Here is a 26,996-nt window from a genome sequence, read left to right on the forward strand (position 1 = left end):
AGGGGTGGTTGGGCCGGCAGGGGTATATATTCGGCACCATAGCAGTGCCACTCCAGGGAGCGCCCAGCCGGCCCACCGAGTGTTGCTAGGGTAAAAATCTTCCAACAAATGTGCACGCGGCGCGCGCACTCCTAATTGGAATTGATATGAGCAAGCACTCAAAGAAGAATGTGTGTGCAGAGCATGCACACTCCCACCTGAAGCCCATGAGAGTCAAAGGCACTTGTTATCTTGCAGGAACCAGCCCTTACTCCTGAAGTCTCACTTCTATTATAACATCTATCAATACCCGTAACAGCATGGGGAAGGGGGAACTGGGATTGTCCATATACTACTTTACCACACACACACACACACAAAGTGCCACTGAAACTTTGTATAAATCAGGCAACGGCCCAACACCACCCAAGCACTTTATCTGCACATTCAATACCCCCCTCCTTTCCTCCGTCTTCTAGATTTTTAGATGAGGGCTACGTATGAGCTGCAGGTGTAATTTCCAGCCTGAGGACAGGTATATATGCTAGCTTTGATCTAGCTAGTATGGTAAAAATAGAAGCATAGCCACAACACCAGCAGGACAGGCTAACCACCCAAGTATAGATGGCTCCATACAGGATTGTACTTGGGGCGGCAGCTATCTTATCCTGCTGCTCATGCGGTCATGGCTACTCTATCAAAGCTAGTGCACATACATATACCCAAGCTGGAATTTCCCATTTGAAGTATACATGTACCCTTAGTGGAATTGGTCTTTTTTATACTGCAAGCTCCTCCAGATAGGGTCCCTGCCTTCTTTTAAACTCATGCAGCATGTAGCACAGTGTGGATGCTATTGGAAACAATAGATATTCAACATTTTACCTTACAGGGAAAGTTGGTCAGAAATTAGATTTCATTCTGTGACACTGGGCTTGCATCCTTCCATGAGTAAAATGATTTAACTCTTTCAGCAAGGTGGTTGCTATCTTTTTCACCCGAAGTGTAGCACTTTGCCTTATTTTTAATAGGGTAAGCGTATTGTAAGAAATAAGAAGGTTTCTGGGCTGCATTTCTCTCATGCAGGACTAACACCACTCTCCCACATAAGCAGGGTAATGACGTGAGCCCTGTGCACATCCGAATTCTTCTTACAGTTTACTTCTTTAAAATTAAAATTCTTAATTTTTTGAAGGTGATGTTAGTTCAGTGTCCACTAGAGTTCTACATGTGAAATAACAGGTGTAACATAAAAATCAATGCGCACACACTGATTAGTCCCTAACCCTCTACCAAGAGATATTTTTAGTAGGTGTAAGCTTATCTGGGGTTTTAGTGACTATTGTAATACACATACACCACTTCAACTGAAATCTCTTTTCTTTCTTCCAACTGATTCCTTCCCCCTTCCCTCCCCCTTGCACTCCCCTACAGACTGATAAGTGACTGCTGAAGGCATTTTGATTTTTTTTTAGTCTGTTTCATTAAATGCTTTTTTATTTTAAGGCCAATGATTTGTATCTGACAAATAGCTATAAGAACAAGAGGCTTGTCAAATCTGGGGGCTTCATAGCTGTGGCAGTATTTCTTGAAATAAAAATTAGGTTCACAAACTGCATGAACCTACTTTAGCACTCATTGTTCAACTCATGAGTATTTCATTTATTAAACACCCCTTTCTTACTACAGTGTGTACAGAACTGCAACTCTACTCCCTGAAAGCTCAGATAATCTAACTCTAATATAGAACAGAAAAGTTGGCTAAGTAGAAATGCCTCTGAAAGATCAGAAACATTCAATCCAGGTGAGTGATAAGTGGAAAAATTAGCTGTTGTCATCTATTTAACATAACTCTTAGGTAATGATTTATAACAACTTGACAGACTGCTTGCTAATTCAAAATATGCTACACAGATTTAAACAATAAAAGGAATTGCAAATGTTTAAATCTCTCAAGCTTTCAGCCAAGACAAACTCTTCAGCTAGAGTAGATTTCCATTTGCTAAAATAATTTAGGAAAGAATGTTTTCCTCTTGAGCACATACATTTGTCCTGGGGAGGGCGTAGGAAGGGGAGGAGGAAGCTGAGCCAAACCAAACTTTTTCAAGTTTGTGGAGTGTCAATACATCATATGGCAATTAATATGCAAGACCCACAGAATGAGATGTATTACCTCATGATGCAACACCACATCTCAAATAACCAGTTCAAGCAGCGCAGCTGAAAAGGACATGAAGTATGTGTAATAATAGAGACTTGGACCATTTGCTCTGAATTCTTTCTGCAGACAGAAGTGTGATGAATGGTCACACAAAACCAAAGTACATTGCTATGACATTTGAGAGAGAAACAGATATGAAGGTAACATCACAAGTGCACTTGAACAAGAAAAAAGAAGAGGAAAGTCTAATAACATTTATTCTAGTGGAAAAAGCAAGGACTCAAGACATTCAGGATCACTCCTGAACAGTAAATAAGAGCCAAATCTTCCCCTCCAAGGGCAAAAAGAAAACTAGAAGACCAGAAACTGTGAGTTTCAGCTGATTTTGTTGGCAATAGGTAGGGTCAGAGTCATGGGATAGCCTATTCCAAATGCTCACTCAGAGTGAGGGTTTCTGTATAATATAATGCTGACAGACTCAATTCTTATATTTTTCAGAGGGAAGGAGGCCCAACAGACATATATACATCTCCACACAGCCATTACTTGAGAATCTACAGAGCTGAAAACCTGGGGAGGGGCTTCCTCTGGTTCCAAGGGCAAGGAGATGAAGCTATTGTCGCACATCTCCCCTCTTTCATATGTATGTACTGGTTATAGCTGGTAATCAGGGTTGGACATGCCCACAGGTGTAGAGGGAACTCATCCAGAAGGCCCTGACCCCCCAAAGCCTGACCCACAGATTTCAAATATAGCTCTGGAATATTTTACTGCTTCTCCACTGAGTAACTTTTAAAAAGTCTTTTTAATCTAATCTAATCTAATTTTAAGAGACAACAATGAGATGCAGTACTACTTAACATTCCATCAGATATCCAGGAGTCAGATGGCCTCTAAACATTCCACCCCTAAAACATCCACCACCACAATTGTTCGGGCCTAATTTTTCCATAGTTTAGCCCCAAATGATTTTAAGCACTCTGGCTCCACCCCAAACCATAGTCCATGAGAAGCAGGGGGAGGGTCCTCCCTACTGCCTTTTTCCTGGAAGCCCTTGTCACCCCACCCTGAAGCTGCTTGTGCCTGTGCAGTCTCCAGCCCCCTCTACATGCTCGCAGATACTGGATGCCTGGGATTTAAATCCGTAATAGGATTTTTAGTCTCATTTTCCGAAGGAGGGGGTTGGAGGAAGAGAAGAGTGGAGAATCCTCAAAGTCTAGCAGAGATATGAATACAAGTTTCAGCATCTAGCACAATGGGGCCCCAGTCTGGCTGGCCTCTAAGTTCTACTATAAGACAAATGTTAAATTATAAATCCACAAATGAATTAGGATCACCTGTAAGATTTCAGATCTTCATTCCCAAGAGACATCAGCCTGGAGATTTCCTGGTTCTCTCACATCAGAGCATTACTAGCAGTAGTGTAGGAAATGTTAAGCTCTGCATAGCAGCACTGAGAACACTTTCAGAACATTAAAAAGAGACCAAATATCCCTATGCAAACACAGCTACATATTTTGGACAAAATTCTCCTCTCAGAGCCACATGGCAGATCTTGACTCTGCTCACCATTCAAATGCACAACTCCCAAAGTTTCTTTTGAAACAAATGCTAGAAATAAAACAGACTAAAATTAAAACAAGGAACAAGAAAAACCTAGAAGCAAAAATGTAAAAAAAAAAAAAAAAAAAAAAAAAAAAAGCACTGTATGCTGGCCCATGTTCTTATTACCTCCTCAGGCTTGGCAATATTGATTGCTACAACACACCCCATATGCAAGGGCATGCAGAATTCAATCCACCTACAAAATCTTTCCACAGCCCTCCCCAACTCCCTCATTGCTAAATACCACCATGAGTACCTGGCTTTTATATCAGACCAGATAGGAAGTTCAGAGCCTGCTCCCTTACATTATGCTATTCCTTAAACAAGTTAGCCTTTATCAGTAGATCCACATTTGTTTGGGTGGGAAAGTTGTTTTAGTTTAAGTGAACAATTAAGTTCTCCCAACTCTACATGGAATCTGCACTGCTTTCCTGGTGATACTGCAATGCAAGCAGAGCCAATAACCAGGTCAATGATAACGACTCACCAAGTAGAAAGAACATGCTTGAGTCTGGGTAGGCTGCTCCGTGCTAAAACCTATCATCCGTAAAAGCACCTTTTTGATTACTTTTGTTTTGCCCTAGAGAATACCTTAATGTTTTATTGGTAATATAATTTCTGGATTGCAATGTTGTCTTGCCTATAAAAGCAGAAGAAAAGAAAGGAAATAAGGTGAAAGATTAGAAAAACAGCATTGTTGTTATTAAGCCTTTAAATTATAGGCTTAATTTCAACTAAACATTTGGTGTCTTTTGTACTGTTTATAGTAACCTGATTTTTTTTCCTAAAAAGAAAAGCTCATTATTGCAACACAGTGTCAAACACCAGCATGGTTAACTACATCTGTGATGACTATGCTTCAGCTACAAGTAACCTGTTAAACAGCACATCCCCAGCTGGGGACCCTAATTAGGGTGCAAACTGCCATTCAATCCCCTTGACAGATTGATGAAGGAGACCTCTCACAAGGTGATACAGAAGGCAGCATAGATACCGTTAATCATTTATCTGTTGATAAGAATACAAAAAATTCTACCATTTAGCGTTCTGTACTCGAAAGTACCTTGAGAAAACTAATGCCTAGAACACTAATCAAGTATAGTTAGAAGGCAGACTTTAGTCCTTAAGTTTTAAGCTAAACTGAAATCTAAAAAGACATGCTCAGACTCTAAAGAAATTTGACATTTATGCTTCTATTACTTTTTTTTAAAAGTAGAAGAAAAAAACCAGACCGGTCATGGAGTTTTGTTACAAGGGTAATAAAAGTAGTTAGGCACCTAAACCCAGATTTAGCCACAGAAATGTCAGGTTTAGGTGCATAAATCCCAATTTTAGGCTCCACTGAAATCTACAAAACTCCCACCAAACCCTGAAGATGCTTCAACTCACTTGTCACCTAAGTTTGAAAGGTAAAAGTTCCCTTAGCACCTCAGGGCATGCACAGTGCTGCCTCACTCCAGCTGTCTGGAAGCCTATGTACCCTAGAGTGATCCATGGATCAGAGGAAGGCAGGCAGACAAATATCTATTCCACATGCAGGCCAAATTAGTAGATGTGCTCACAGGGGACCTACATGATCAGGTCCCATTCAAACTCTGAATGGAGGAGGAGGTGGTACTGCTGCTACTGCTACCCCTTGTAACTTTTAGCCCAATGATTAGCACACTTGCCCAGGCTGTGGGAGACCCAGGTTCAATTCCCACTGGTGTTGGGTGGGGAGGGAATTTGAACAGAGGTCTCCCACCTGTCAGGAAATTGCTCTTACCCATGAACTATGAGATACTGTGCTATAAGGTCCTTTCACTCTCTCCTGATGAAGCTGTTCCACTGTAGATTAAATAATGAAAGAGCAATTGGAAAAGGAGGACTAGACAGTGGGTCTCCCACCTCCCTTGTAAATGCCCTAACCACTGGACTACAGAGTCATCTTGCCTCTGGCCCAATGACTAAGGTCAATGTTATCCACAGTGGACAGCCATTGGGCCAGAGAGAATGAGAATAACTCTTCTGAGAAGCAGGAGACCCTTATTCAAATCCTTTCTCTCCCTGCAGCAGAAAGGAGAATTAGACCTAGGTCTCTTACATCCCAGGTTAATGCTCTAACCCCTGGGCTGAGTTATAATGTGGGCCCACTTTCACCTTCTTCTCATCTGGTGGCAGCCATTTTGTGTGGCGTGAGGCAGGCACCTAACTCACTCCCACGAGAAACTACTTTGGTGCCTATGCCACTTGACTCATTCCTGTTCATAGATTGCTAAACCAGATAAGCACGTCCCTTCAGCCCAATTTGGAACACAAGCCTATATACTTTGCCTGCCTCTGTATCAGTCCCCACCCACTATAACTGAATGGGCAGCTGAGCCCATTGAAAATTTAATTTAAAACGTAAATGCTCATGTTTTCTACAATATATAACTGTAGATTTATTTAAAATACAAAAATCCATATAAAAATCTATACCAAGAACATTAAGTATTGAATAGCTGTATTACACAAAGTCCTGTCTGCCCTAAACATAGAGGCCTTGAGCTAGCCGAACAAGCATATGCTTAACTTTAAAAATCACACAAAATAGTTCCATTGGCTTCAATATGACTGCTCCCATAAGTTGTATGCATGCTTAAGTGCTTTGCTGGATTAGAGCTTGAATGAAGCAGTGGCCAGTGGAAGGGCAGTGTATGATCGTATAATTAAAGATACTATTGTAGTGCATAGATACAGAGGGGCAGAAATAAGATTGCATGAGCTGCCTTAATTTTGGCATTTCCTGACTTTGAAGTGCTTTTCTTTGCATATATGTTTTCATCTTCCTCATTTAGTGTGTAACTCCATGCCTCATACCATTCAAACCTCGCAACAAGGCACTCCAAACCTCAGCCATATTTGCCACACAAGCCTGTCTCACTCACATCTAACCATCACGCGGATTGAGCAGGGATCTTGTGGCAGGGAAGAACAGTATGCCATGTAATTAAGACATATGTGCACAGGCCAGAGCCAAGATTAACTAGGCAACCTCAATTCAGGTGTTTTCTGACCTGACTGCTTTGCTTTGCGCACTTAGCATTCTCTTCATGTAATTTTGTTATGGAATTTCCTAAGATTCTTTTTTTGTTTTTATTTATTTATTTTACAAAAATGGAAAAACTAAAGAAATTCTGTCATATGCAATTATTTGCCAGGCAGAAATAGAAGACATTGTCCTGTCCACATAGTATGTAATGGGGCAGGAACCTGTTCTATACACAGCATTATATATCATACAGAATGATACAGGGCTCTTTCACAAACCTGTCTTGTTCCATTCACACTCTCCTAAAATCATATTCCACAATCAACTACGCATTACAAATAAAAATTGTCCATGTAAGCAGAATCCCCATAGTACATTCAGAAAGATTTCCATCATCTTACCTAAGCATTACCAGTGGAACTATTGTAAATCATTAATTTAATAAAAAGATGCACATATTGGAGTTTATTTTTCTGAACAGTTATAGCTCAGCCAAATCAAAATTATTTTCACCAGACCAATGAAAGGAAAATCTGAAACTTGAGAGCCAAATTTCACATTTCTGCCATGTGCTATCAAGGAACTAAAGCAATTTAAAAAGAGTGTCAGTAAATATACTTGATTGCAGAAGTGCATATTTTTTCCACTCACTTCACTACCACAGTAGACCAACTCATTTTTTGCTTAAATTTAAAAAAAGAAAAATAATGTCTCCTGGCATGAGAAAAGGTAAAAGTTTGGCAAAGTTATAAACATTCACAAATTGCCTTTAGAATGAAAACTCTCGGGCAACCTTAACTATGGGAGTTAGTACAACTCAGCTTAAGTCTATAAGCAAAAGGGCATTAAAGCAAAGTACCTTTACTTTATAGGGTCCTACTATAAAGTATGCATGGGCGGCGTGTGAACCACCAGCTGAGAAGAGGTTGAATCCCTTGCTAGCTAGCCCCCACCACAACCTATTGCCCCCATCCCCAGAACGCCAGAAGGGAGGGCGGTGCGGCCCCAGCCTGAGCACCAGGAGGGTGGTGTGGCCCCAGCACCAGCCCTAGCCCAAGCCCAAGCCCTAGCCAAGGCCACGATGCACAGGGGAAATGGCAGGAGGGGGTCTGGCAGTGAAGCATGGGAGGGGCCATGCCTGGCTGTTTGAGGAGGCACAGCCTCCTCCACCCTATGATACCAGCCACCCATGACTATCTGCTAAACATTCCAGGCCAGTTCTGCAACCATTGCTTATTCACTTACTCATGCAAACAGCCTCACTGACTACCTTGTGTGAGCAAGGATCGCAGAGTCAGGTTTACAGTAATTATATGGAACTATAGTTTTATATATGTAGTTCTAAAAAAATTCAAATTTCTTACAGTATTAGCCCAATTAATGCCACCATCCACTTAAATGACACGTTCCACTGGGGACGGCACATGTATCATTAGCTCTATAAGCATGTGTATTTTTTCATCTCTCAGGATAATCTAAAGTAACAGGAACTCAACAGCAAAGTAGAAACTAGTATCAGAGGGCTAGTCATGTTAGTCTGGATCTGTAAAAAGCAACAAAGAATCCTATGGCACCTTAAAGATTAACAAATGTATTGGAGCATAAGCTTTCGTGGGTGAATACCCACTTCATCAGACTAGTTACTCCTTGCAAGGTGACATCAACAGTCCTTCCAGTCCTAAATCTCCCCAACTCCATCCTCCCCAAGTTCTTAAGGGCCAGGCACTCAAACCATTCCCCTCTGGTTTGTCAGCCCCACATGTGTGAAATCAGCCCTCCAGTTATGAGCTCACTTTGGCGCGCACACACTGCATGTAGTTTGCACACCAGAGACCTGCTTGGGATAAAAATAAATCAAAAGTTTGTTTAATAGAAAAAACACATATTCAAAAATGAAATAGTAAGGGAAAGCAAACATATACAAGTTACACAGAAAGCAAACAAAGACACAACCTCAGGCTTTACACTTCCATATCAGATAAAATCCTTTGTCTAATACAAGTTACTTTTTGCCTTTGAATAGTTTTCCTGCATTCACGGACATCTTCCTGACTAGAAGCGGCTTCTGGATGAAAACCTGAGTTGCAAGCCTCCTTTCAAAAAAGACTTTTTCCTTTCCCTCTGCCCTTTCCTGGCATGTAATTCATGGTTATTCAGAGTGGGGGAAATTCCCTCTTGACTTGAAAGCCAGGATGTCTCAATCTTCCCATTAACTCTAATGGCCATCATTGCCTTTTACTGGGCCAGACTATGGATGGTTGCTCGGAGCTGGTTTTCTGTAAACACCTGGCAAGGCAGGGGCCCCTTCTTGCTAGGAAGTTCTTAGTTGAAGTTGTATTACAGATTATGAACACAATTTTCTATATGCATAAATACATAAATTCATAACCACAGTTGGTATACATATATAATAATGACCATCAAGTTCAGAATATTACAAGCTTTCACAAAAGATCTTACTAATATATTTTTATAGTACAACAGCACAGCATGCAATCAGCTTATTCATCTGCTCATTTTGGGGGGTTAAACCTTCTGTTCTCCCCTTGGGTGTCTGGACTGATTGTCACAGATGGGTTCTAATATAGGGTAATATGATTAAAATTGAATGCTTCTTGGGGGAAAATAATGTGTTCTTCAGATACTATTTAAAATGCAGAGGGAGGGCCCAGGGCAGTGGCTGGTGTGTGAACATGCAAGATCCAAACCCTAGAAAATATCACAGCAAAAGCATGATAATCCACCATTTGATAAAGGAGGTGTTCTTGGGCACAGCCATAGTACTTAAGGTACCTGATTCACAAAACAAAGCAAGTGATTAACATGCTCACCTTGTTCAGGGTATAAAGTAATGGACAATTTGGCAAGTGAAGCATTTCAGATATGGCTGTTAGGTCAATTTTTCTGTTATTGTTTACTGGTCATTAATATTACTTTCTCTGTTACACTTAGTTGAATCCTTTTGTGTTTTGATCCTTTCTTCCTTTAGAGGGAAGAAGAATTAAAGTCGTTATTGAAAGTTTTTGACCTTAAGCTATTGGTCCCAGCTATTGGTCCCAGCTATTGGTCCCAGATTATTCTGATTTTACTTTGCAAGTGTAGCAGAGAACAGCAGGTATGCAAATCCCCATGAAGACAGATCCGTATTAATTCTAACCATGAATATGTAGTCATCTCTTTCGTTGGAAAATTAGTTGTATCTTCATTTTCAAATCTTGATTTGCAAAACACTGCCTCAAATTCATCTCTGCAGGGCTTGACTCAACATCCACACCTTTTGAAACACAGTCAATCTTACTGAACAATTCCATTTAGCTGCACCAGCATCTAAAACAATTCTGGCAAATATCTTCCAAAGCACTTTTTGCAGCTTTATAAATAGGGTCTTACATCCCTTACTGCACTCCCTCATCCTCCTTTACAGAGAAAGATTATTACTATCATTATTAGTGAGACAATAGGGCTAAGAAGTTCACCTTGGTTATGCCCAAAAGAATTTTAGATGCACAGCCACAGCATACCTAAACCTCTTGAGCTCTCCTGTATTTCTACCACCTGCCTTTCCTCTACCAGTTCCCCTGCCTTCCTACATCACAGAATTGACACTCTCTAGACACTAACCTATTACAAGTTTATTCGTTCTAATTTAAATTTTTTTAAATGTCTATCTTGGAGTTTGAGGCAGTTTTAATTAAACAAAATGCACATCATCATCTTCAGATAGACTCCCAAATACAAGTATCTTCCTTTTGATTTTTGAATATAAAAATGAAAGCAATTAATATTCCGACTTCTAGAGGTGCCAGATATCCCAACAAACTCACTCATCGGCTTAACCACATTGATCAGATCCTCCACCTCCCTCCCAAACAACAAACAAACCCCATCACCTCAGCCCATCAATCTTTCACTCTCAACATCTGAAACAAAAAGGATGACCTTTGCAGCGTGCCTGGAAGCTTAACAAATTCAGGCTGTTTTGGATTCAGGGGGAAAGAAAGTTCCAGAATTGAGAATCTTTCAAGAACATCACCCTGGTGGAAAGCTACTCCGATCTCTGCTGGAGTAGTGTCAGTTGGGGAAGGGGCCATCAGGTTGACCATGGATGTATTTACAGGATCCTCTTTAGTTTGTTTTTAGTTCTTGTTTTGTTTTTCCACATTTCTTGCCAAAATTAGATCTGATGTAAGCAGATGCATCAGAAAGATTTGGCCTGATGTATTTAGCACATTAATGATATAGTGCATAAAACTGGCTGTGTTTTGTTTGTTTCTTATACTTTCTGTTGGGCCATTTTTCTCTCCGTCTTGTTTGTTTGCTCTTTAAAGTTTCTCTTCATCTCCTTTCTAGCTTTGACTCAAGTCATGATCTGAGCGGCATAAACTGCTCTTCTCCATCTCCCCTCATCAATCTTTTTCTCTCTGTTGCAGATCACTAAAACCGGAGCTGCATCATGTCTTTTTTCATTCCTTTTCTTCCATCTTTGTCATTCCATGGTTTCAATCCAGTGATCTTTCTGAACACATTTACAGTCCCAGTTTTTTGCTATCAGCTTCCTTGTTTGCCTACTCTCTTTCCTATGTTTTCATTCACCAGAACTCTTTCTTGTCACATCTCATCTTAGTTCTGAGTTACCACCACCTTTCCATTTCTCACTCATGCATCTCTCTCTTTTTATTCACATACAAAATGTTCATCGTCTTTCTACACCTCCCTTTGCATAAGTAATTTTCTGCTATTTTAAAAACATAAGCTGTTTTCTTTTCTATGAACCAAACATTTATCTTGCTGCTACCTGTAGACATTTTAAAGCCTCTCTACATTTGTTTATTCTTCAGACAGATTAGACCATGGAGCAACCATTGTCCAATTACACTTTTTCGCTTGATCATTTCAGTACACTGTCCAAACACTTAGGGCTCAATTTGGATCTGAAAGTCCAAATTACTTAGTACCAAAAAGTCAAATAATTTAAGTATTCAAAGAGCCTGCAGTAATTTGTGCACTACACCTTTTCTCCAAGCAGATACAATTAAACATACCTGTGCTTAGGATAGTGACATTGAGACACAGTTTGACCAAAAACTGAGAAGTTTTAATGCAAGTTTTATCTGATTCTGTTTGAAAATAACATATCGGGAGTGTAAGTGCATTATACTTAGAAAAGTAACACAGACAAGGTTAAGGAAGCAGGAAAAAACATCATTGAACCAACAATGTCTTAACACAAGCTACTCTTTCACATATACATACAAAAAATAATACATGAATAGTGTTTGCAAACTCCTCCCTCAGATCCATAGGGCCACGTGACTGCAGGTTGTATAACATGTCTGAATTTGCCCAATAAAGTAACTTGAGCTGATAATAAAGTTTAAACTAAATTCAGATATTTATCATTCTGGGAAGTTGCACTTATTCCTCTACCCAGTTCCCAAAGGTTTAACCCTAGAAGTTCTGCTTCTTGAATGCCTCTGAGTGGACTTGTCTGTGTTAGTCCAGAAAATATAGAGTATATGGCACATAGATGCCTGGATAAATTTATTCTCCAAGAAAATATAAATCAGGTATGTTGAAATTCAGAACTGCTTAGAAATTGGGTTTTGGTTTCATAAGAACATAAGAATGGTCTCAAACTAGGTCAGACCAATGGTCTTCCGGCAGTAGGCAGTGCCACGTGCTTCAAAAGGAATGAAAAGGCAATCATCATGTGATCCATCCTTGTCATCCTGTCCCAGCATCTGTCAGTCAGAAGCTTACAGACACCCAGAGCATGGGGTTACATCCCTGACCATCTTCTCTAGGAGACATTGATGGACCTTCCTCCATGAATATACCTAATTCTTTTTTTAATCCAGTTATAGTTTTGGCCTTCACAACATTCCCTGGCAATGAGGTCCACTATGCGCTGTGTGAAGTACTTCCTTTTGTTTTGTTTTAAACCTGCTGCCCGTTAATTTCATTTGGTGACCGCTGGTTTCAGCCCATTAGAGAGAGAGAGAGCTTTAATCCCATAAATTAATGACTATTCACCATATCTGATAGACCGACAATCAGCCCATGTTATGGGCAACAGTCATGTTATAAATAATTATTTGAATAGAAATTGAATAGGTAAATAGGTAAGAAATATTCTTTTTTCTGTATCTGTTTCAGCATATTTTATGACATAGCACACAATTGAGTGGCAATTACCAACATAAAAAATGTGTAAGCAAAGAATCTAGGCCTGGGGTTTTGAGGTGTGCCACAGCCAAGATAGTATGTCAGTCAACCTGCCAGAGTTCCCCCCCAACGCCAAAAAAAATAGGCTATTTATTTTTCAGTGAAAGTAAGTCATGCACTACAAAATACTGCCACATAAACTGCAAATTGTTGCAGTACATATCCTTTTAGTATTGGTAGATGCACTGGAATTTGTTGCAACAGTGACACAAGATATGATAGGTAGGGATAAGTTATGTTTACGGTTTATACCTGTACCGAACTGCTGGACCTGTTTGGAGCCTATAGTTGTCACAATATCTTAGAGATCATGTGTTATGCCCAGGCATAGCTGCTGGAACCAGGGGTGCTAACAGTGCTGCTGCACCACCTGGCTTGAAATGGTTTCCATCATATATAGGGTTAACAGCTTGGTTCAATGGCTCTCAGCAACCCAACTATACAAATTGTTCCTGCACTCCTGTGCCCAGGAATTATTTCTCTCACATAATGGTCTCTATTTCTGGTAAAAAGAAAATGGCTAGGAAACCAGTTCTCAGTACCACAGCCAAAACAAAGAACACTAAAGTTATCAGATGCCTAAGCAGAGACCCTAAGTAGTCCTTGTCATAAACAGATAGCTAAAGGTTAATGTCTCTTTCACCTGAAAAAAAGTAACCTGAAACACCTGACCAGAGGACCAATCAGGAAACCAGACTTTTTCAGGTCTGGGTGGAGAGAAGTTTGTGGTTGAGTCCTTTGTTCTTGGTCTTCTGTCTGTCTCTCTCTCGCTCTCTCTCTCTCTCGGCTATGAGAGGATTTCTGTTTCCTGCTTTCTAATCTTCTGTTTCCAAGTTGTAAGTACCAATATAGTAATGCAGTAAGGTTTCTATTGTTTTCTTTTGTATTTACCTGGGTATAGTTGCTGGAGTGTTTTGAATTGTATTCTTTTTGAATAAGGCTGTTTATTCATATTTCTTTTAAGCAATTGACCCTGTATTTGTCACCTTAATACAGAGAGACCATTTTTATGTATTTTTCTTTCTTTTTATATAAAGCTTTCTTTTTAAGACCTGTTGGAGTTTTTCTTTAGTGGGGAACTCCAGGGAATTGAGTCTGTGCTCACCAGGGAATTGGTGGGAGGAAGAAGTCAGGGGGAAATCTCTGTGTGTTAGATTTATTAGCCTGACTTTGCATACCCTCTGGGTAAAGAGGGAAGTGCTTGTGTTTTCCAGGACTGGAAATAGAGAGGGTGGAATCCCTCTGTTTAGATTCACGGAGTTTGCTTCTGTGTATCTCTCCAGGAACCCAGGGAGGGAATACCTGGAAGGGAGAAGGGAAGGGAAATGGTTTATTCCCCTTTGTTGTGAGACTCAAGGAATTTGTGTCTTGGGGTCCCCAGGGAAGGTTTTTTGGGGGGACCAGAGTGCCCCAAAACACTAATTTTTTGGGTGGTGGCAGCTTTACCAGGTCCAAGCTGGTAACTAAGCTTGGAGGTTTTCATGCTAACCCCCATATTTTGGATGCTAAGGTCCAAATCTGGGACTAGGTTATGACAGTCCTAGATATAGATTAACCACTGGCCGTGTTTTCTGGGACTACATCATGGCTTCTTCTGCCCAACATGATCAGATAAAACAGAAGCATACAGAAGACAGTGTGCTTCCCTGATATGGTACAGAACTACAGCCGTTTGAGTTATTGCCTGCTGTTGAAGAAATATAGATCAGAAATTGCCAAAATTACAGTTAATTTCTACAGATATGTGATTTTATGTTTCTTTATTTTGAAAGGCTGAACTGATCAGAAAACGACCCAGCCCATGAATAAAATCTATGTACTCACTGTTACCATTATGTTGCTGCAACTGATGATGAAAATTGATATCTTACTTGCCTATTAACAAAAAAAAGTTATTCATTCCAAGCCAGAGTGAAAGTAGAATATTGCTACACTGCTTTAGAATCCAGACCCTCTCATCCATTTTAGTATTTCCCAATAGTCACTGTTTTCAGACTATTTCTTTTTTCGGAGTCCTTTTCACATCTTCTATTTAGGTCTCTTTCTATCCATCCCCCTATTACTACAGTTAAATAATTTAAAAAGTTCATTATCTGGAAACTGTTTATCTCTGCATTATCATTTCTCCTTAACTTACCTTCCCCTGCTCTTCTTTTTACATTGTACTTCCTAGTCAAGCCGTATGTGCTTGAGTTTTAATAGCTGTCATGTTCTTTGTACTATAATTATGTTTCTATATGTGCTTACAGCCTCATAGTATCCTATCTCTTTTTCCTCATTTTCAGTACCTTGGCCAAGGGCATCTTACATACATGTCTGTACACACACAGGAACAGAGGAATTGCCCCAGTGGATCAGGCCAGTGGCCCATCTTGTATAGTATCCTGTCTTTGATACTGACGTATACCAAATGCTTCACCAGATGGGGCAAGAAACCCTACAATAGGAAGTTATGAACAAACCTGCTTGCATAGAAGTTTCTTCCTACCCTCCCCCAATTAGTTTATGCCATGAACATGAGGGTTCCCAGACTCTTGGATTTTTAGTTTAAAAAAACAAAACCCAGAGACTTACACCCCTTTTTTCTCTCACTATGTCTTTCACACTAGGTGCTTGTTTAGGCCTTTCTACACCTAAAACTTAGGTTGATCTCACTACATCGCTCAGGGCTGTGAAAAATTTCATGCCCTGTGCAATATAATTAGGTCAACGTATCTCCCACTGTAGGCACAGCTAGGTCAACAGAAGAATTCTTCCATTAACCTAGCTACCTCCTCTCAAGGGGGTAGATTTACTACAGTAATGGAAAAACCCCTTCTGTCACTGTAGTAAGTGTCTATACTACACTAGTAGCATAGATACACCCTTAAATTAGAAAGCTTTGCTGCTTTAATTATACTAGGATCGTTAAAGCAGCCACCCATGCAACACACGCAAACCCTGTCCCATCCCCAAGTGTGAAAGCAATTATACTAGGATAAAAGTGCTTACACTGATTGATATAGCTTATTTTGCTTCAGGAACCAAAATAAGCTATACCAGTATAACTGTATCCACACTGTGAACAGGGCTACACTACAGACTTGCATTGGCACAGCTGCGATACTGTGGTGCTTCTGGTGAAGATGCCCAAAGCTGATGGGAGACAGCTTTCCCATTGGCGTAATAACTCCATTTCCGTGAGAGGTAGTAGCTATGTCAGTGGGAGTTCTCCTGCTGACATAGCGCTGTCTACACGGAAGGGGGCAGGGAGTTAAAGTTGGTATAACTACATCACTCACGGCGACCTAGTTATACCAAAATAAGTGTGTGGTATAGACCTGACCTAGGACTTACACTGGTGTAACGATAGCAGTAAAATGTCACATCCCCTAACCATGGTAAAAACTTTTCCAGAAGGGACTAGGCCTAAATAAAACTCAAACTTTGAGACAAAGTTTTCCAATTTCAAGCAATACATTATTATAAAAGTCCTGTTTCTTGAATACTTGTCAACAATACATGTGTATACAAACAAGTTAAGAAAGCTTGAAGAAGAAACATCCCATCCCTAAATTCGGACTCCCTCAGCATCAGAGACAACATAAAAAGCAGCCACTACATGTAGAGAGCTTTCCTGAATGTTGTTACTGATCCAGAAGTAATGAAGTAGGACGTAACATGACCCCAGACCACAAATCACCTCTTTCCCCTAGTGCATACATATGGAGCTCAGCAGCTACCATCTGTCTGGTCTTCCATTTACAACCTATTGAAACATGATCACTGAAAGAAGATCATGTTAAACCAAAATATATAGGTTTAACCCTTAAATATGAGGTTTATTGTATTTTAGTTTCTTCAGAGGATTACAAAAAGTTTTTTTTTAAATCATATAATAAAATCAGACCAAGTTACAGAATATTAACATAGATAGATAAGATAGATATTCCTAGCAGAAACATAGTAAAAAACCAGATCTTTGGTCAGCTTTTGAGGAAAGGCTTTTTAGATAGTCTTTAGTTTACTTGTAAACAATAATCAGATAATCCACATATCATTGAAGTGAATGTCCCAAAACTAGCATTGACTTAGAGAAGGATCAGGCTCCTCCTATTAATATTCACACAAGTTATAATATTAAACACTAGGCTAACTGAAAGCCTACATTAGCACTTTTAAAAGATAATATATGGGTATAGAATTCCTCTGCTTTTGAATGTTAAGAACTTTAACTGATCACATAATTACTAAGTGCCTGATCCTGCAAAGACTCGTGCACGTTTAATTAATGCTCTTTGATGAGTCCCATTGAAATGAACGAGACTGCCCACAGTTTATAGGATTAAACTCACAGACAAACATACACACAGATATTTTTGCAGGATCAGGGCCTAATTCTTTTAAGAGCCTCAGACAAAGAGATACTGTTGTATTTACACTAGTATTGCAAGATTAGGAAGTATAAAATTCCATTCTTTAGGCATGTACCCCACTGGAAAATATTGTCTTTGGTATTTGTTATATAATGTGAATGCTGTACACCACTTACATGTAACCAATGGAGGCATGATGATGATTAGGGCTTTTGGGTGACAATGAAATGCAAATAATTACTAATAATGTAGCTAAGAGTGTAATTCTTTACCATTATTTAGTACCATAAATTAGCATTAATTGTACATTTTTATCTCATTTTGAGAAGTTTCTTTCAAGCATCAAAATACCTCTTTATTGCTTATATACTTGTTAAAGAGTATACAAGTCTGAAAGCTCTAATTTTTAAAAGTTCATTGTACTGTATCTATTTATCTCAGAAGCATTATGATTTCTGAAGATCCTTGTAAATGTTATTATAAGGTTACCTTTCCCATCTTTGACTAGGTATTACTTACACCACATTTTAGTGCTTTCAAATGTTAAAAAGTTTGCCCATTATGTTCAAAGTTCTGAAAAGATTTTATTCCCTGAGCGCTTAACTTGTGGAAGCATCAGACACCTGTAAAAGCATAGAGTGTGCGAACTGTAAAAAATATTACCAGACCCCTTTCTCAAATACTTTGATTGAAATTCATGTATATCAGATGCACTGTACTAGCTCTCATGGTTTATAAATTGCCCTCCGCCCCCATTCCTACCCCTCACCACACTCCTTTATTGCTCATAGCAAATATAAAAACATGAATAGTTGTCTTCCATCTTCTGCACAGCTTCTTTCACAAACTTCAAAGACAATTTACTCCCCAGAAATATAAAATTAAAAATTTCATATTAAGATAAACAGAAAAATGTGTATTAGAAAAATTAAATATTGAAAATGCTAAGTTTTATATTAATAAAGGTTTAAATCACGAGAGACAACTGAAGACAATGGGCAACAAGTATTCCTTATGGCCATACATCCTTTTAAAACATCCTCCACAAATGGTTAGCTCACCATGCCAGTGTGGGGAGGGATAGCGAAAAGAAAACCAGTCATCACAGGTTTATTGCTAGTCATCATTCTTTATTGTCTCCAACACAGATAAAGAACAGGTTTCTACATGGTTTGACCTTTGCTGAGTAGTGAGACATGGAGTAAATTGAAATATGAAGATGGCTAAGTCAAAACCGAGAACCCAGTGGTTAAGGAAATAAGGAGCATATAAAAGTCCACTGTTTCAATCACTAATTGAAGTGTTAATGTAGAAAAAAGACAAAACAGATGCACTGCAATATTAATATTCAGAGTACAACTTGAGAAGTTATGTTTTTATAAGCCATCTAGCACTGGACATAGGAGATGAGGTGCAGGTAAACCAAAAATGACAACCGAGTACAAGCTATGCTACTTTTAAAAGCCTTTAAACAAGTGCTGAGTTTCCAGTGTATCTGCCCCATTTTTTTCCACATGCAAGTAAAAATATTATTATGTTTTGCCCTCATTACTTTCATATTTAATAGCACTTTTGGATCTTTTAAAGACAAGTTTTTAAACAGTTATTACAGCCATATACTAGGGGACACAAAGGGATATCCCTGAAGATTAGCTGCCTTCTAGTTACTCAACAAACCTGCACCATCCTTGACACTCTGCCTGAAAGATAAATTTATCATTTTGACATTCAACTACAAAGAAAACCACAAAAAATGGGGACATTTTTTATCATATCCTGTACTATGATTATGTAATACAACATATTCAGGCTATTTAAACATTGCAGAGACTACCTGTATAATTCTGAAAAATACTACTGGAGCTCCTCCAGAGACAGTTTATCGCCTGCAGCACGATAGATGTTATGAACCGCATGATAGTATCCCTCACTTTTCCAATCAAAAGATGCTTTTAGCTTTGGTGATGCAAGAATGGTGTTTACGGTTGAACAGTGACCAGTGCAGCAACAAAGAATTATTTCCAACCATTTTTACAGAGTGTATTTCAACAGAAATGAAAAGCAACTGATACTATCCCAAAGCTCTTTGAAGGAAGAAGAAAAAAAAAGTACTGAAGACAGCGCAGAAACTAGACAGTAAAAAAAAAATCAGATGCTTTGATTTCACCTATGTAGTTGAATCTCAATTTTACACAGGATCGCAGGGTATTTAAAATGAGGACATTGACTGCAGAGAGTTGTGCTCGGCGACGTAGCTATTTCTTAAACAAAGTAAATACATTTTAATTGCAGATTTAATCTGCCTCGTTTAAACCCTTTTGCAACGTTTGTTTCATGCCACAGAAGCGGCACTTTCACAGCAAGCGTCTCAACTCCAAGTAGTTTATATTAGTAAAACAAGAACGCCAATTAGACTACAGGATCGTACTATAAAACGAGCTTTGCTTAACCAGGAAGTGCATCGACCATGTTACAGTCTAGCAGATTACAGAACCCAGCGAATTTCTTCCTTGTCTTAATACATGCACAGACTTTGGGGCAATCGCAATGCAGATTAACAACCACACTGAGAGGGAAATTAACTCTCTCGTCTTTTAACAGGTTGAAGCGCTCATTCCGTCTCAAGTTTACAGTGCGGAACAGGGTTTGTCGGGCTCCAAAGGTTTCCATAAGAATCTGAGAACATGGTTAGGCTGAAATAAGATCAGAGTTTGTTGAGGTTTTTTTCATAAAATAACCAGCTTGGGGGGGGGGAATAGAAGAAAAGTCAGTTGTGTGAGGGATTCAACCCTTCTGCGAGCTGCTTCTGCTGCCTAGGTCCCTAAATCCCTGACTCAAGGCGCATCCCAAGCAATGGGCAGCTGAAAACTGCATGCAGACAAGGTTTAAGGTGACCGTTTACACCGGCCTCCCAAATGTGCCTGCTCCCAAATCAGCATCCCCTCAGGATCTGCAAAGTCAGCACGGGGCGGCTGTTTCCCAGAGGAGTGCAAGCACAGAAGCCGAGGCGGCTGCTGCGCCCTGCTAAGGGACGGGCACTTACCAGCCTTGCCTCAGTCTGCCACGGGGGCTGGGAGCAGCGGCGCGCTTCCCCGAGCGGAGGAAAGATGGTGGTTTAGCAGCGGACCACCCATCCCAGCGTATATGCATGCAACCGCCCAGAGGGGTTAAGCTCTGGAGGTGGAACAAGCGCTTTCTAACGCCACCTGCTGTACAGCTCTGCAGCGCTATTGGCTGGCAGGTGACTCCCCGAGGCAAGCGGGCGAGCCAGCCCCAGCCCCCTCCTACCCTCCCTCTCCGGATCAGTAGAGCAGCTCCTCGCGGCAGCCTTGGCTTGTCCTGGCGGGGGGCGGGAGGCGCCCTTCGCCCCCGTTCTCCCAGCTCAGGTGCCTGGTGGAAGCGCTGCACCTGCCGCGCTTTGTTCAGCGGCAGGGGTGAGAAAGTCACTAATATTCCCCACACCGTCCCCTGCACAGAGCTGGGGGCCAGAGAGCCCAGACCCTTTCCCTGCCCGGGGGCGGGAGGGGGGGGTAAAGGGCTCAGACCTAACACACACACACATCCCAGCAGAGGCGGGGGAGAATGATGGAACACAGACGGCTCAGATCTCAGAGAGGGCAAAGTTGGAGACAAGAGGGTCTCTCATTTCCCCTGGCTGGGTTTCCACTCCCTCCGCTCCTCTACAGCAGTAGCAGCAAGTCTGCCTGGCACCCACCCCTGAAGCACAGGGTGCCCAGTGCAGCATGCACACAGGGAAAGAGCAAGTTGTACCTTTTATCTAGTGGCAGCAACACTTAAGAAATAACTTTGAATTTAGAACAAGTAAAGGCTTCTCTTAGAAGTGGCATAAAAAACAAGGAAACAGAAGTGGGACTAGCCTATAGAAAAGATTTTGGCCAAAGCCAGTTATTTGCACCAAACCATGGAAATGCTGTCAGTAATTTGTAACTAAAAATAAATACATAAATAAAGCAGCTTTCCACACTCTTTTAGCATATCTGCAAAATAGCCATGTTGGTCAACATCAAGAGTGAACAATTGTCCCAAAGCATATCTTGTCCCACTGGGATGAGATGGAGTAACATGAACCTTTTCCTGGTCTACCAGTATTGGCTTCATGCTATGCGGCCCAAGATGTTGTCTTTCTCAGTGACTTCCTTCACCTCAGGTAGCTAGGTGCTGTCCTGCATCTTTGCCACCTGTGTTAGCCATCATTTCACAGTTCTAGCTGGACCTGTCCAACTCGCATAATGTCCAAGGTGATATTTTGGAAAAGCTCTGAAATATGCTGATGGCATAGCTCAAACAAGCAATCCCCTACTTCACGTTACACCCCTCCACCATAATGAGGTGCGAGTCAGACTTGGGGAGGGGGGAGTCAGCATCATCTCAGCACGACAACCAAGTTCAGGATCTATGCAAGCTGTAACCTCTCCATACTGTTGTATGGCTGCAAAACCTGGACACTATGCCGCTCAGACTGGGCAAAGCTGGAGCCTTTCCACACACAATGCCAACGTTGTAATTTGGGCATAAAGTGGAATGGCTTCATTAGTAATGCAGATGTTTGTGGTCACTCCAATCTATAGGCTACCGGGGCCGTTGTCCGCAGGTGGCATCTTACGCTTTTTGGACATGTCACAAGAATGCCACAAGACATTCCAGCGAACACGGAGGGGTGGAGGCGGCCCAAAGGCAGACCCCCTATTACATGGGTTCATCAAGTCTGTTCCAGTGTTGGACCCTCAGGCTATCAAGCCCTTGCAGCCACACAGGAATGGACCAAATGGTGAATGATCACTACGGCCAACCATTCGGCTAAGCATTGAAGAAGAAGAAAATAACAATCCCAGTACTCATTGTTTAATCTCAAAATTAAAACTAAAGTGTGCAAGTCAGTTGATTGAATTACAAAGGGCCAAGTGATCTGAAATTACATAGGATGTTGGAGCCTGCACTTCCAGTCACCATTTGTAATCGTGGGGAGGCATATGTAGGGTATGGCTACACTTGCAGCTGTACAGAGCTCCGCGGCAGTGCTTTGAAGTGCAAGTGTGGTCGTGGCGCCAGCGCTGGGGGAGAGCTCTCCCAGCACTGCAGGTACTCCACCTTCCCGTGGCACTTCTCCCAGCGCTGGGGCACTGTTTACACTGGCGCTTTAAAGCGCTGTAACTTGCTGCGCTCAGGGGGGTGTTTTTTCACATCCCTGAGCGAGAAAGTTGCAGCTCTGTAAAGCACCAGTGTAGCCAAGGCCTATATCTTCACTCCAACAGAGAGCAGCTCCTCTTGCACTCCGCATTAGGAGCAGCTGCACCAAGAGAAGAAACCTCCTAAGCCGCCTTCCTATGAGACATCTTCTCCTCAACTCACTTCATCTCTTCAGCCAAGTACAAGAAGAGAAAGTAGGTGATAATCCCTTTGGAACACAGCACTTAACACTTATCTGGTATGTGATAAATGCTGCATTCTAAAGGGATTAGCATGGAAACTTCACTATAAACAGAGGAAAAATCCACTAAAATGCATTGAATCAATTGAGGACTTTTATTTCTCTATGGGCATGTCTATATTAGCTCTTTCTCTCTAAAAGTTCCCAATACTGCTACCACATTTTCATAGATTCATAGTTTTTTATAGCCAGAAGGGACTATTATGTTCATCTGGTCTGACCTTCAGCATAACACAGTCCATAGATCCACAGACAATTTCTGCATCAAGCCCGTAACTTCTTATTGAACTACAGTGACCTGAAGAAGAGCTCTGTAAACTCAAAAGCTCTCTCATCAACAGAAGTTGATCGGATAAAATATATTACCTCACCCATCTTCTTTCTCTGAGCTACGACATATCTTTCAAAAAGACACTCTGTCTTGATTTGCAGATTTTGAATTATGGAGAATCCATCATAGCAATAGATAATTTGTTGCAATAGTAATTACTCACTGCTAACAATTTGTGCCTTGTTTCTAGTCTGAATTGTCTACCTTCAGCTGGATCCTGTTATGCCTTTTTCTGCTAGACACAAGAAGAGGCATCTACTATCAAGTATCAGAGGGGTAGCCATGTTAGTCTGGACATGACTATTCACCCACGAAAGCTTATGTTCCAATACAGTGGTCCCCAACGTGGTGCCCATGGGCGCCATGGCGCCCGGCGGGGCATTTATGTGCACCCGCCTAGTGCCCAGCAGGGGAGAGAAGCCACGGCCCCGCGCCTGCTGGGGACCGAGAATTCCGGGGCTGCAGGCTGCGAGGCGCCGGTGTTCTCTGTCCCTGGCAGACATGGGGCTGCAGCTTCTGTCTGGCTTCTCCGGGGCTGCAGGCGCCGGTGTTCTCGGTCCCCAGCAGGCGCGGCGCCGTGGCTTAAGCAGGAGAGAAAACGCAGCCCTGCCCCTGCCGGGGACAGAGAATTCCAGGGCTGCAGGTTTAATTCTGTGTTAAAGTAAGAATAATAAATATATTTGGACCAGCAGTTCAACAATGTTTTACTTTTTTTAAATAAATAAGATGAAAACTGTTTATGATATTTATTTTGTAAAAAAAACCCTTAATTTTTCTTACTGGTAGATAAAAAAGAGCAAATTCACATGGTAAGGTGAAAGAGTAATTGCCGAATAATTTAATTAATACCTTTTACACTTTTTATCTTATGGATTCATATATTATGTAATATTAAATATGATGTTTTTCATATTATTTAATGTACAAATACAAAATAAGCTTTGAAAAATTGTTGGCACCCGCCACATTCTTCTGAAAACATGAATGTGCTACTGGCCACAAAAAGATTGAGGACTAGTGTTCCAATACATCTGTTAGTCTTTAAGGTGTCACAGGACTCATTATTGCCATCTACTGTCAGACTCTCTTTCCTAAATTGGTACTTATAGACCATGATAAAGTAAACTCTTATCTTTTGCTTAAATAAATTAACTAGATTATTGAACTTCGTAAATTTCTTACTATATATTTAATAATAATCCCAATAAATAACTCAATATTGAGTGAACTTTTTATATTTAGCACAATAAAATCACAATACTGTATTTTCTTCAGCATTATAATTGTATTCATCATGCAATATTAAAGGCACTTCCATGCTGACTCATATGGGTGAGATTTTCAAAACTCAAGCTTTGTTAAACAGCTCAAGAGCACAAATTATATTGACTTCAAAGTCATTTAAATGCTTTTGACAATCTTACCCTGTATTTTCAGGAGTTCAATTATTAGTACAAGAGAACTCCAGACTGGCTGAAATTCTCAAATAAAGGGGCAATTTTGATTTTTGAGCAAAGTCTGTCACTTTTTAAGAAAAGAAAAGAAATATTCTTCTCATTCTTCACTAATACTTTTTGAATGTTTCAAAAAAAGCTACCTATACTCAATAACCCTTTTTCTTATATCAGGATATTTTAATGCTCAGATACAATTAACCAAGTACCAAATGACTGTACACATAATGAAAGTATCCCAACTATTTCTCATGGCTCTTTTTTCTGCATTGTTGCTGATGGTTCATCCTTATACTCCATATACTCTGAACCTAATTACGACCAGTGTGGATCAAGAATAATTCCACTGACTTCAGTGGCATGAACTGGCATTAATGAATGACAACCAGGCCCTTTAAGTCTAATATATGACCTTTGCGATATGACTGTACATCAGGGACACCAAAAATTAATCCACTCAACATTTTTCCCAATTTCCCATCCAACAATTTACACCATTTTAAAGGACAAAGTTGTGTCAGCCAAGAATTTCTTCTTTAGTTTTTTTTTCTTTTAAATCATCCCTCTGGATCACAAAATCCCTTTGATGACGTTATTATTTATATTGCTGATGTTCCTAGATGCCCCAACAGAGATCAGTGCCCTATTGTGACTAGGCATTGTACAAACACATAATAAGAGAGTCCTGATTCTGAGGAGCCTATTTAAATAGACAAGACAGACAAAGTGTAGGAGGGGAAATAGAGGCACAGTGAAGTGATTGAAGGCCACTCCAATCCATAGCAGAGCCAGGAATAGAACCCAGGCCTCCTGACTTCTAAGCATGTGTCCTAGCCACTTGGGAACACATATTTCCTTCTCTTTTTTCAGACATCTTCCTGGGAAGTTCCCTGGACAGAAAAGCCTGCTAGTGTACATAGGCAGTTAATTTCACCTAGTAGCAATTCTGGAGATTTCCCAATCCAGCTGCTAGACTGGTTGCCAGCCCCCAGTGTAACAGCACTGATGCTGTGTATAGTGAGGCAAAGGTACAGTTTGCATTAGTGTAGTTTACCCTGAGTTGAAGCAGGGAGTGCAAGTTGTTGCTTGTATCAGCTTTGCCTACCTACATTAGGAGTTTGCATCAGTGCAGCTATGCTGGTGCCTGGCCACCGAGACAGATCCTTGGATGTAAAGCAAGCTTACCAAAGAGCAGTGGGGCATGCAGGACGGGAGATGGTAATTCCATCTGAGTGCTAATTCCTTCCCCAGCATCCATTGTGGCTCAGCTCCTAACCCCTTAAGAATTAAAATTTCCTTAAAGCCTTTTGGAGGAATAGATCTTCCAAAAGAAGCGCATGAAGTAAACAAGGAGGCATATCTGCACTGGTCAATTTGAATCACAGAGCCTCAGTAGAGAGAGAGAGACAATGAGGAGATAAAAAACAGACTGTACAGTGAGAGGATCTTAGAAATCTGATCAGCTTCCCACCTTTCAACCCAGTTCATTGTTTTCTCATCTAGGAATTGGATGATCATCCTGTCATTCTTCTCATCTTGTTGGATGGATCTTGTAGATCTACTTGTCTCAAGTAAAGGAGAGTGGAACCTGGAAGAGAGTATTAGAAGTGCTAAAATAATTCTCTTTTATGGATTACTAGGTCAGATTAAAATGGGAATACCAAAGGCACTTGAATGACAGCTTGGATCATGCTCATAATGACCTGGTTTGCATAGGCCAGGTGTTATGTAGATTGCAGTTTGCTATTGTGCAAAATTTTGGCAACTCACACTTCAACAGCCAGTTCCAAAGAAATTGGGCACAAAGCCACTTACTACAGACAGATCTATCTTCAGCAAGATAGGCAGAGAAGCCTTCCTTTTCTGATTCCCTGTCCTTTGGGGGACTCAGCCAGCCTGCTATATCCTGGGCTGTTTTACAATCTAATAAAAGGATGGGATTTCAAGCAACATCAGAGAGAAAGGAAAATTGAATATAATATCTTGTATTTAAGAGTCACATCTCTATGTATGCTTTTTCCTTTCCGTAAGTAGCAAAAAAATAAATGCAAAATTATCTAGGAAACAAAACCTTCCATTATTTGTCTTAAAGATGGTCAAACTATTCATTACAAATTATATTAGTTTGTAATATAGTCTCTTTGTTAGAAAATCTTTCACAAACTGATCAACCTATTCTTTGAATGTTTGCAAGTAATCAAGGAATAGTTTGAACCAATAATTCTCAAGACTAGGGCTTGTGTATGACCTATCTACCTCAGCTTTTTTTGTTATTTATTCATATTGCAGGACTGGTTATATAACCCATGGTACTTTTTCTGCTCCCTGTATGGATGACTAAAACATTTTAATTACACATGGCAGAATTCAATTTTTTTTATTTCAACAGATATCAATGTTTATTTTAAGCATTTTTTCCATTTT

At 40.5% G+C, this 26,996-nt stretch overlaps 1 protein-coding gene across 2 annotated transcripts in view; it reads right to left on the minus strand.

Moving 5' to 3' along the window:
- THSD7B (thrombospondin type 1 domain containing 7B) overlaps positions 1-20,490 on the minus strand; it is a 529,845-nt gene extending 509,355 nt beyond the window's left edge. For both annotated transcript variants that reach the window (XM_030580720.1, XM_030580719.1), the window contains exon 1: positions 20,382-20,490. The gene's annotated coding sequence lies outside the window, so the exon portion shown is untranslated. The remainder of the gene's footprint in view (positions 1-20,381) is intronic.
- Between the last annotated feature and the right edge of the window lie 6,506 nt (positions 20,491-26,996).

Source organism: Gopherus evgoodei, chromosome 11, assembly GCF_007399415.2.
Source record: "Gopherus evgoodei ecotype Sinaloan lineage chromosome 11, rGopEvg1_v1.p, whole genome shotgun sequence".
NCBI lineage: Eukaryota > Metazoa > Chordata > Testudines > Testudinidae > Gopherus > Gopherus evgoodei.